Here is a 12,818-nt window from a genome sequence, read left to right on the forward strand (position 1 = left end):
TCGAGGTAGTCTTCAGCGTCAAGCCTGCACCTGGAATTAAGCTGTTCACCTTTCCCCTTTCTGTCTGCAAATAGCTCATGCCTAATTGTCCCCCTCCTTCAAACTCACAGCAGGCTGGCGAGCCTTGCTCTTTGCTACACTGAGCCTACTCTGTGGCCCCAAGACCAATAGATTCTTTCCTTCCATTGACTCCTGTTCCGGGAGCCATTCAGTCTTTTATGCATCCATTTGGTCTCTCCAAAACTTGGGCCTTGGATCTGTATTTACACTTTGTGGCCTTCAGACAGTCTGTTCATCTGTGTGGGCTGATGAACTGTGTAGGCTACCTACCTGTCCACGTGAACAGTGTTGAACTTAATGAAATTGCTCCTTCCTCTGAAATGCCCATCACTCAGCCACCTGGGACAAAGTGACCGACGCTCATACCACCTGAATAAGTGCCCGGGGCATCCTCTTTCTGTCTGGCCATCTCTGCTCTGTGTGCAGAATTGGGGAGCTGGAGAGTGCACCGAGGCTCAGACCAGAGGGGATCCCCTTGTCTCTTCCTCTAGGGGACCAGCACAGGGCACAGAGATGCATGGAACTTGGAATCAGGTACTCAGGATCAAGAACAACCTCGGGTACTTAAGAGCTGAGTGTCATTTGGCAAAACCATTTTGCTTCTGGGAACTTAATCTCCTCATCTGCAAGTGACAATACTGGATCAGTTAGCACACGTTTAGCTACAGTAACGGAAAACCCAACTGACAACGCTTTAAAAAGGAAGAAACATTATATATGTATCACTGAATCACTATGCTGTACGCCAGAAACTAACACAACATTATATATCAACTATACTTCAATTAAAAAATTAATTAATTATAAGGAGGAAACATTTTCTTATAAGGCAATGGTAGGAGAAGCTGGAGGCTGTTTCCAGTTCCCTGTAATTCTCTCCTGTGGGTTCCTTTCATCATCAAGTTCTCCACACCAGAGTGTGTCTCTACTGCAGTCTGTGCGTCCGTCTGCTCGCCCAGACCTGCCTGTCTCACTCATCCCCAAAAGCCCCTGCCTCCAGCTCCGTGCCTGGATGTGGTCAGAAGGAAGGGATGGGTGAGTGAGTGAATGAGGGAGTGATTCTAAACCGTCTCCCTTCTCATAGAAGAAAAAGGGAATTGGGGGAAGACAAAAAGCTGTAATTTGGGGAGAATGCTCTGTAAACTGTAACATGCTGCAAAGTATTCATTACTACATTCAGGAAGGTTCCTGCCATGGGAGCAGCCTCTTGGGTGCCAGTGTGAGCTCTAAGGCACACCGTAATGTTAGTGCGGTGTTTGATGGGACAATGGAGGGAAGATATTTTTTTCCAGGAAAAGTAGATGACTTTTGGCCCCTAAAAACAAAACAAAAACAAAAACAAAAACACCCACAGTGTAATCATTAATTACAAAGGTCAAAAGTTATCTTTATACTGAAGAGATCTGAGAGACATCCCCTTAGCCAAATAATTAAACTTGGCATCACAAACAATGAGGGCAACTGACCTTACGACTTTATGGCCTCCTGATGTGTGCAGTGGGGTCCACACGGTATCACCTGTGTAGCAGTCTTCCCTCAGACACTCAGCCTGAATATGATCGTGAGGAAGCAATCAGCAAACCCCAGTTCATCAGACAGTCATCAGGACAACCAGCTGGACGTTTTTGAATAATGTCAGTGTCAGGAAGACAGAAAGTCAAAAGGCAGGTCTCCTGCGAATTCACAGAGACTAAGAAGATATAACAACCAAACTGCAATGAGTGAATCTGGTTGGTTCCTTCTCACAAAAATGCTATAAAATGTATTTTTTTGACAGTTGGACTATACATTGGATAATCCTATCACGCTAATGTTAAATGTCTTCAGTGTGATTGTCGTATTTTAGGAGAATGTCATTCTTAGTAGTTCCATTGTGACATGTCATGATGTCAGTAACTTACTTTGAAATAGTTTAGGGGAAAAAAAACCTAGACACAAATACACTCATGTAAATACACACACCACACACAACACTCAGGCACACATATGCGTGGAGGGAAGAAGCAAATGTGGAGAAATGGGAGGGTGACATAAATATTCACTGTGCTGTTCTTTCAAGGTTTCTGTAGCTTTGAATTATTTTAATCTAAAATATTGGGCGGAAAGACATTAGCAGAGAGCATCAAAATCCTCTTTACTCCTTCAGACACTGTTCTGGTTAGACATTTACATTGTGTCCATTTTGATTCTTTCAGTTTTTATTATCTTGCATTTGTCTTCGGAATTCTCCTACCCAGGCTAAATTAGAAAAATCAGGGCAACGTGTCAGAGCACACGCATTTGTAAGGATGCACCAGTCTTTCAAAAACATCAGCTGGGCTCCTGCTGCGAATTCCTACTGTTCCTCTTTTCTTTCTCTCTCTCTTTCTACTCTCTCTCTCTGCCTTCCCACCAGTCACCTCAAGTGCCCTGCGCATTTAAATGACCTTGGTCCCTGCCCTCCAGTCCTGTACATCCTAGATATGCCGTCCTTTGAGGCGAAGCAAGGAAAAGAGCACCAGTCACAGCCCCAGTGCCCACCTCCCACAAACAAACACCTGAGACTTGGACGAAAAGACAGCAGGACTAAAATTTAGCCTTAGATTATCCAGACCATAGCAGAGGTGGGATTTGGGGAGGATCTTGGTGGAGGAGGGGCTCAGAATTGAGAAGCTCGGTCTGGCCTAGGCTGATAAAATGTAGATCAGGCCAAGCCCAGGATGCTAGGCCATCTGGCAGAATTTCTAGGAAGGGCTGGTCCCTGCTGCTTCTTGTCCCTGAAGCTGGAAGAGGCCAGCGTGTGTGACTGGCTGTTGGCAAATGGCCCTTCACCCCCTGGGGTGTCCAGTCTCGCTGTGCTCATTTACCAGATCTGCATACCTCTCTGGTATTTGGCCGTCTTGTGACTTCATTCCTCAACCCTCCTCTAGTCCACTGCTGCTCCCCGGGCAGGGCCAGACTTTTCCACAGACGGAACCAGCCAGGGGATGATGGTGACGGAGGCCCTCTGGCACGCCAGCTCACTGGGGGCTGCCCCACATTTGAGGACCTTCAGGCCTGCTTTATCCATTAGGCATAGTGTGCGAAGCACCTGAGGACCATGATACTATTAGGGGCTCACAAAAATATTTTAACATTAGGGGGAAAAAATGAGCTGGTAGGGTCAAAGATTATATTCTTTATTCCAACATAGTCATAAAATGTAATTTGTAATATTTTTATACAGGAAGCCCTGCCCCCTCCTCCCCTAAGGAGAGTGTGCCCAGGACCCTAGAAGGTCATGATGCAGCCCTTTGGGACTAGTTGGCTCTGCACCCCAACCCCCCCCAAACACAGGGTACCCAGAAAGACGAAGCCCCAGACGCCTTGGCACCTCTGGCCACGTTTCTTTTCTCTCCTGCGGCTCCTTCCCCAGCTTTGCCCACCACCGCAGCTCTAGGACTCACGTTTTTATGAATCTGCAGCAAAATGAGACAGATAAGAACAATGTGATGAGTTGAGTTTATACTACATACGAGACTTCTTTTTTTTCTGAAAGTGTGTATTTCTTTCTTTTTAAAAAAGCTTCTGATACTAAAATGCTTTTTTAATCTCTAAAATTATGATAATGGCAGATGATATTTTGAAGGACTGTTATTTCACAAAATGTAAAAGTTGGTGTCTCTGTGTGGGTCCTGCCCTCCCCCATGATTCCGTGGACATTGTGCTGGTCTGAGCTACCTTCAGCTTATTTTCAAGACTAACCTCTCACGGCTCATCTTCCATGAAGCCCTGGCTGGCTGGCCCCAGGCTCTAGGCTCTGCCAGTCCCTACATCACTTCCACCACAATACTCGCTTCCTCTTGCCCCACTAGTGTTTTCTTGACCGAAGCCACTGCTAGGCATCCCCAGGGAGGCAGGACGGCACCTTACTTCTGTGTGTCTCCTCCCCTTGGCACGATGCCTGGCACACAGGAGCTGCTCAATCAATCTTTGTTGAATGAACGGTGAAACATACCAATTCCCAGAAAAATTAAGCTAATGGATAGAATTTCTCCAGCTTTTTGTTTTTTCTCTCTACATTTTTATTAAATCTTTGGCACCTGCTATTGCTTGTCCACTGGCCAGTGCTAGCAGATGACAGAGAGAATTAGCAAGTAGCAAATGAATATTAATGGACCCAGACATAGCCGCTGGTGCTTAGTTTGACAGCTTGTTTTTTCAGTGGACAGGTGTTTGGGCTTATGGTTGTGGTTTTATATTGTGTGTTAGTGTCTGGAAATTTAATTAAATGTAACATTTCTAAGCAACTTAAGCATACAGTAGCTAAATGTGTAATTTTGTGCTATATCATCGGTTGTATTTTGGACTGAAAAAGATCAACATTTCATGGTGTTCTGCAAAGGATACTATGACTGATAGGAACTCCCCTGCAGGAAAACACTAGAGACTAGAAGACAGAGGACCACTGTCCTGGTGCAAGTGTGGGCTCTAGGGGCAGATTTTTAAAGGGAGACTAAAAGGAAGCGGGAAGTGGTACCCAGGAAGGGGGGTTGGAGAGGTTTGTACAAGGCCAGGGCAAACGCTCTGCCCCCGTCCCTCCCTCCCATTGCTTGGGTCTGAGAATGTAATTCTCTCTTGTTTGTTTTTGCTGAGGCTTTAGGTGCATCTGTATTAATGTCTGTGTGTGTTGAGGGTGTGGCAAATAATTAAAGCAATTATTGGGTGAAGAAGAAAAGGCTTCGGTCCGTCTCAGGGTGAATCTTCCCACACTCAGCTCTGATCCTGTCACTTGTCTGTTGAGAAAATCCCCAGGGGCACCATTTGCAGCCTGAGCAGCCTCATTTCTTGTCTAGTGTTTAAGTGTCTCAAATCCAGCCCCGGTGTAACTTTCCAACAGTACTTCCACTACGCCTCCACACACGCTCTGTAGGCCAGCTGAACGGAATGTACCACCTGGCTTTCCAGTCCAGTCTGCTTTCTTGATTCTAGTACAGTTTCCTTTTTTTCTAGATCTGGGAGGTCCTTCAGTCTATCTCCAAAAATCTTACCTGCTTTTCAAGGCCCAGCCTCTATTCTACTTCCTTCATGGAGACTAGCCCAGTGTCCCCCCAGTGGGTGTCATCACTGTCTTCTTTGACCTCCTACATCTCTTTCCAGGCACTTAACATAGTCTGCTTTCTAGAATAGTAATTTCTATATTTTATTATCCCCATGCCCCAGAGCAGACACACATAGATCTGTTACAAGAAAGTCATGGTAAGGGAGTTTTATTCATCTGTGTCTAATACCACACCTGGCACTTTGATCTCATTTTATCTCTGTTGCATTGAGTTGAATTGGTGTCCTCGATAAGGCCCAGCTGAATGCTGCATCTATTTTGCTCATATTCTGTGTATCAGAATTCTTCCAGCTGCAAATCAAAGATGAACCAACACAACAGGGCAGCATCAATAAGGAAAGTAAATAACAATATCTCACCTTCTAAGACATCAGGAGGTAGGGAGGCTCCTGGGTTGAGTTCAGTGGCTCAGTGATGTCATTAAAGACCTCCCTTCTTCGGCACGAGGGCCACCCCTGAACTGGTCACAGTGCAGCTGCTCAGGCCCAGGTTCTGTACACAGATCCAACACCGGGGAGCTAAGAAAAGAAATATCCTTTCTATGATGCTCTGTTTATCACAAGGGAAAATCTTTTCTACGAGAGTGCTGGCAGATCTCCCCCCTCCACAAACATATTATTGATCAGAATTGTAACACATGTCCAGGTCTAAAACAATTGCTGGCAAAGAGAACAGAATTATCCCTATTGGCTCGGGCTAATAGAGATTCACAGCCTTGGTCACGGAAAAGGTGCAGACTCCCCTAAGCACGTGGCCACCAGATGTCTAAACAAACTGGGTTTGGTGTCGAGGCCGAAGTAAGAAATGGCTTTGTCCAGGCACAGTTGTGTCTGCCAAAGTCAGTCTGCGTTACAGACTATACAAAGCCTGCGGCTACCAGAGCAGGAGACCTGAGCTCTCAGATAGCAATGCGGAGGATGGGCACCCTTGCCTCCCACAGGGAGGTCACACAATGGCTACTATTCATTTCTAGCCCCTTCCTCTTCCACCTTCCAACACCCCCTCCCCTATCCTCAAACTCAGCCAATGACTTGCCTAGGAAACATAAGTAAAGAAGTTCCAAATTCTTCTACCTACCTCTACTCACCAGCTTACATCACTGCTCACATTCCATTGTTTCTCTCCTCCCACATGACCAATGGTCCATTCTTGTTCCCAGTCAAGGGCAGTGCCTGCACTTGGACCCTAAGTTTCAGTCCCTCTCGACTCAAGGACGTCATCCGGCCAATCTCCTTTCTGTCTTCTGCATCACTTGACTGGATTTTCCTCTCTCCTCTAGATCATTCTCATCCATGAACAACATGCACCCAAACTTACAACGCCCTTCTTGATGGCACATCCTTCTACCACCACGGATGCATTTCCCTAGTTCCCCTTATATCAGAATTCCTCCAAATGGGAATCTATGACCATGCTCCAATTCCTCTCCTCCCATTCACTCTTTTTTTAAAATCATTATTATTGAAGTACAGTCAATTTATAATGTGTTAATTTCTGGTGTACAGCATAGTGATTCATTCATACATGTATATGTATGTTCCTTTTTATATTCTCTTTCATTGTAGGCCATTACAAGGTATTGAATACAGTTCCCTGTGCTGTACAGTAGGACCATGTTGTTTATCTATTTTATATACAGCACTTCCATTCACTCTTCAACTCCTCCTGAGCAGGCTTCCACCCTTCTCACTCCACTAAAACTCTCCCTCTTACGGTAACTAAAGATGTTCATTGACTAAATCCAGCCAACAATTCTCAGTCCTCATCCTGCTGGATCTGTTAGCAGTATTCAACATAATCAATTCCTTCTTTCTACCAGTAACACAGCATCTGTGACTTGGTTCCCAGGACACCACACACACCTGTTTTTTTCTCCTATTGCACCAGCGGATCCTTCTCTGTCATATTTGCGATCCGTCTTCCTTTCTAAATGTTATGGTTTCCTGGGGCTCAGTCCTGCCACTCCTTATCCTGACCTAAACTCACACCCTCAGTGCTCTCATCAGCCTCATGGATTTAGCTATCAGTGCTATGCTGATGACTCCCAAGGGGTGTTTGCAGCCTGGACATCCCCACTGGATTCTAGACTCAGACATCCAACTGCCTACTTGACATCCTAATCTGAATGTCCATATGACAGTTCAGATTGCACATGATTGTACCAGTTATCTATTGCTCCATCACAAATCCTAAAGCTTACTGGCAGTGTGGACAGACTCAGCTGGATGGTTTGCCTGCTGGCTCTCAGGAGACTGAAGTCCTCTGGAGGATTTACTTGGACTGGACAGTTTAAGATGCCCTCATTACATGTCTGACCGTCAGTCGAAGCCCTTGGTTGTCCTCCATATGACTCTCCTACAGAACAGCCTGGGCTGCTTCTATGGCTGAAGCAGCCTTCTAAGAGGACAAGTCCCAATGTACAAACCCCAGTGCATGACTAATTGAGGGCCATTGAGGTCTTAACCTCTCATAATGTCCAAAACAGAACTCCTAGCACTTACCATAAATGGCGACTTTATCCTTTGGCTCAGGCCAATTCTGCAACTCCTCTCTTGTTTCCACAGTTCTCATGGACTCCATCATCAAATTCTGTCAGCTCCTTCTATAAAACCGTATCCTGAATCCAGCCTCTTCTCACCACCTCCTTTCTACCACCGGATCCAGGCCACCTCCATGTCTATTACACTGGCTTTTAGTTGGTTTCCCTGCTGCCACTCTGACCCCTGTGGTCTGTTACCAAATTGTCAGCCTGAGCAACCCTGTTCAAACATTAATTGGATGATTTCACTGCTCTCCTTAAAACTCTCCCAAGTTTTTACAATGGTCAACAAGTTCCTACATGATTGCACTCCTTGCTACCACCCTTCCCTCCTGCACACACATAACATTACCTCTTTGACCTCATTTCCAAATATTCTCCCTTCTTCACTTAGCTGCAGCCATGCCAGCGTCCCAGATGCTTCTCAGCCATACCTGGTGCACTCCTGGCTGAGGGCCTTTGCACTTGCTGTCCCCCTGCTCAGAAGCCTCTTCCCTCAGACATCTGCAGGCTGGACTCTTCATTCAAATGTCAATTTCCAGGGAGTGTCAACTGATTTAAAATTGCTGCCCCCCTCCTCCAGCACTCCCGTCCCTTCCCTGGTTTTCTTCTTCTCACAGCCCGTTTTAACATCTGACATCCTACCTGCTTTACTTGCTCATTTGTTTCTTGTCTGTCTCTCCCTCTGAGAATGTTAACTCCATGAGAGCAGGTTTTCTTTTTGTCTGTTTTGGTCCCCCAGCACCCAGAACAGAGCCTGGCATTTAGTAGGTGTTTTTTCAGATTTGTTAAGTGACTGAATTCATTGAGCATTCACTCTGTGCTACGGATTTCAGCCAGTGTCTTACCCCTGAACTCCCCATGCTAACCCTAGTAACCAAGAACTACGATCTCTCCTCGTATACAGCAGGTGCTATTGTCTCCATTTTGCAGATGAAGAAACTGAGGCTGGCTAGTTAAGTAAGTCACCTGAGGTCACACAGCTGGCAAAGGAAGAAGCTCTTCCCCAGCAAGTGGAACGGTCATTTGCCTTCCCCAGTTTGCTCACGGCCCAGAGGTGGGGTGGGCAGCATCTTTGGGTGGTATTCCTTTCTTTGGGTGACTGCCTTGCTAGAGTTCCATTGTGTTCCAAATCCGCAGTTATGAAAGAAAAGGAGAAGGAGGAGGAGGAAGAGAAGAAGAAAGTGTTGGGAGAGAAAGGGATAGAGAAGGTGGTGGAAGGGCGGGGTCAGGGGCCATCCAGCTGCCTCCTGGCTTGACAGTAGAACACAGGACCACCCAGAAGGCATGGGAGGAGGACTCATGTGTGCTCCCCTCCGCATCCCCCAGCTCATGGTGTGCCTTTCAAACCTGGCAGTGAGGTCTGACTTGGTTTTCCCTCATGGTAACCACTGGATTCTCAGTCAAAAAACACGCCTTTTCGTAAGCAGCAGCTGCAGAACTTTTAGAATAAACCTTGCCCACCCCATCTCCTGCCCCGGGCGGCTTTGCTCATTGCCCTCCCCCCAGCTGGCGTCAGGCAAGATGAGGCCCCACTCAGATCTGGGGTGGAGCTGGGAAAGGGTTGTCAGCCCCCACCACTGCACAGACCAGAACGGCTCTGCGGTGGGTGAGGATGAAAGGGAACCTTTGGCTGGCTGACATCTGGCGGCCAGGAGTGGGCCGTGGGCTGGGAGAGCCCTGCCGAGCTCCACAGGGCGGCCATTGCTGCAACGGAGGCTACTCTGTTCTTGTGACTGATGCACATGCACATATTTAAAAAAAAATTTTTTTTTGAACAGTTTAGGTCCAAGAGAGACGGCTGTGGTTGATAGTGTCTAGAGAAAAATGGCAACTACTGTGTTTGGGTTATCATATGACAGCTCACAAAGAAAGGGGCTTTGTTCTATGATTGGTTTCTCTAGTCAATTAAATGTGTAATATCTCCATGAGGTCCCTGCTGTTTAAGTAGAGATACTTCAGACACATTTCTCAGACATCCAGGTGATTACTTAATTTAAGGTTCGTTTGTTCTTTTCTTTCTTTCTTTCTTTCTTTCTTTCTTTCTTTCTTTCTTTCTTTCTTTCTTTCTCTCTCTCTCTCTTTCTTTCTTTCTTTCTCTCTCTCTCTTTCTTTCTTTCTTTCTTTCTTTCTTTCTTTCTTTCTCTCTTTCTTTCTTTCTCTCTCTCTTTCTTTCTTTCTTTCTTTCTCTCTTTCTTTCTTTCTCTCTCTCTCTTTCTTTCTTTCTTTCCTTCTCTCTCTCTCTCTTCCTTCTTTCTTCTTTCTTTTCCTCCCGTTTTGCTCCTTCCTTCATTCCTTCCCCTCTCCCAATTTTTCTTCTTTGGTTCATCTTCTCTTTTCCAAGTTCTTTTCTTCCCTTTCTGCTGCTCCCTACCCCCTTTTCCATAAATAGAAAATTATAAGTGAGGAAAGAAGGGAAAGAGGAGAGGGGTCAGAGAAGTACTGTAGAAATCACAAGTGATTACACAGGAGGCTAGTTAACATCCATGTGTGATCACTTGTGCTTTGAACCTAAGGTGTACGTGTGGGTTCCTAAACACTGTCAGCTTCACTCAGAGCCTCCGTGGAGATGCTGTCCCTGATCAAGTCCCAAGGACCATGAAATCTGGGCTGGGTGGGATGTGGGGAAGACAGAGAGATGGGCAGCGGTGGTAGAGAGCCAGGGGACTTCATGGATGGAACTAAAAAAGCAGGCTCTTGGGTACAAGAAGAAACAAAAAAATTGACCTCCTGCTTGTTTTTGTGAACCATCCATACAAAGCAGCTGGGAAGCGAAGCAGAGGCTGTGGATAAAGTCACCCAGAAGGAAACTTATGAAATGCCCCAACCTCTGGATGCTGTGACTTCCTGGAGCCCAGAGGCTGGGGGTCCACTCTGCAGGCTTGAGGGCATAGTCCCAGGTATTTGTGTAAACACTCCTTCATCCAGCCCATAAAGCTTTAGCTAAGGGCCCACCTGCCAGGGGCCAGGCTCAGCTCAGGGAGTGAAAGGCACAGTTACATCAGACAGTCTCTGACCTCAAGAAACTCACTAGCTAAATCACACAAGTAAACGCATAACCTTAATTAGTGGGGAAGCACTACCTTAGAGGTCTGCATAGCTTTCACAGATGATGAACTCAGTGCTAGAAGGAGGCAGGTAGGGAGAGAGGAGGAAGGGGGCTTCATAGAGAAACTGATGCTTCATTTGTTCCTACAAGAAGGGTGAGTGTTTGTCAGGTTAATAGGTAATGGAAGGTGAGATGGTGCACCTGGCAGAATCACAGGCACATATAAGGGCACGTCCAGGAAACCGTAGGTAACTGGGTAAGACTGTATCGTAGTGGGAAGGATCAAGAGCCTAGAGAAGTTGGAGTAAGCTCAAAGAAGGTGTTGGGGGGTACTTGGGGGAGGTGCCCATTCTAAGGAATCTGACTCTTCTGTAAGCAATTGGCAACTCCAGAAGGGTCTCATCTGCACTTTGGAAAGATGCGTACTTTAGAAGGATGAATGAGCAGGGAGTGAGCCCACCAGCTGGGAGCCCAGGTGGGAAACCATGGCAATAGTCTAGAAGGAGGTGATGAAGCCCCAAGCAAGGGCAGAAGCCATAAAAACAGAAAGGAACACATCGCTTTGAAAGATATTGAGGAGGGAGAATCAGCAGTCCTTGTTACCAACAGGACTTGGAAAGTGAGAAGCCTGAAATTAATCCCAAGGTTCTGACTTCTATGATTGAGTGAAAAGTGCATCATTAACTGAGAGAGGAAATTGAGGAGAAAAAGTAGTTTAGAGGGAAAAATGAGCTAAGTTTTGGGCATGTTCAGTCTATGATCTGGTAGAATATTTCTTTATTTTTTATTGAAGTGTAGTCAGTTACAATGTGTCAATTTCTGATGTACAGCAAAAAGTCCCAGTCATGCATATATATACATATATTCTTTATCATATTCTTTTTCATTAAAGGTCATTACAAGATATTGAATATAGTTCCTTCTGCAGGTAGAAAATTTCAAAAGGCTATTGGCTTTATAGGGGTAAAGCTCAGAAAAAAAGAACTGTGCTGAAAATGTCAATTAAGGAGTTGTCTACTGAGAGAGAAGCAGAGACCACATGAAGACTAGAGGAGAACGGAATCATACAGAGAGTACACGGGAGTGGGGAGCTAGTCTGACCTTTTTCTCACACCCCATGTCCTGTCAGCTCTCCCTTCAAAGTATATCCTGAATTCACTTCTCACCACCTCCATCACCACCCCAGTGTAAGCCTCCATCATCTTGCACCTGGACATTGCAATAATCTACTAATTGGTCTCCTTGCTCCTATTTTTACTTCCCTGTAGCCTATTTCCTATACAACAGCCAGATTGGACTTTAAAAAATGTGAACTAAGTCATGTCACTCTAATGCTGTTGACCATCCAATGGTTTCCCTTGACACACAGAATAAAGCCCCAATTCCCATCCCATATGATCTGTCTTGCTTGGTGTGAGATGTTTTGCTTGGTCTTCTTTTCTGAACTCACCTGTCACCTCTCTGCTCCCTCTGCTTCCGCCACACTGACTTTCTCTCTCTCAAACATGCCCCAGGACCTTTGCACTTGTTTCCCCCTCAACACAGAATGCTCTTCCTCCATATCTTTCTACAGCTTCAAGTTCTCTGACAAAATTTTCAAGTTTGCATTCCATTTCTTTGCACATAGTAAGCATAGTTATTCTGTCCACTATGTGGGATAAATCCAATAGCTTAGGGTTTTGTGGGCCTGTTTTTGTTTTCTGCTGTTTCTGCTGGTTCTCACTCACACAGTCTTATTTCTTGGTTATATCTGACTATAGGCTGGAGATTTCATTTTAGAATAATCTGAGACCCAGGGTGATAGGATCTCCCTCCTGAAAGAATTTTCATTTGCTTCTAGAACGTACCTCATGTTGCCCTTAGTCTGGAACCCCTTTAACAGAAGTTCTAGGCTCAAGGGCTCCTGTAGCATCCAGATGACTTGAAGTCAGGTTGCAAGTCTGAGTGAGGGCTGAGTCTGGGTTAGTTACCCTGAGGATGTAGCTCTTAGAGGGTCCCAGCTTCAAGTTCAAAGCCCCCACCTTCTTCTTGGGCTTTGGTGTTTGTCCTCTTTGCCTTATGAAGCCATCAAAAGCTCAGCTCAGTTTTGC

General features: G+C 45.8%; 1 long non-coding RNA gene across 1 annotated transcript; it reads right to left on the reverse strand.

Moving 5' to 3' along the window:
- Positions 1-3,412: 3,412 nt before the first annotated feature.
- LOC116281840 (uncharacterized) lies at positions 3,413-7,830 on the reverse strand. The gene is made up of 3 exons (XR_004191291.2): positions 7,642-7,830; positions 5,500-5,658; positions 3,413-3,497 (listed from the first exon to the last, which is right to left on the reverse strand). It is a non-coding gene; the product is annotated as an uncharacterized lncRNA (long non-coding RNA).
- Positions 7,831-12,818: the final 4,988 nt, after the last annotated feature.

The sequence above is a fragment of the Vicugna pacos genome, chromosome 9 (genome assembly GCF_048564905.1).
Source record: "Vicugna pacos chromosome 9, VicPac4, whole genome shotgun sequence".
Lineage (NCBI taxonomy): Eukaryota > Metazoa > Chordata > Mammalia > Artiodactyla > Camelidae > Vicugna > Vicugna pacos.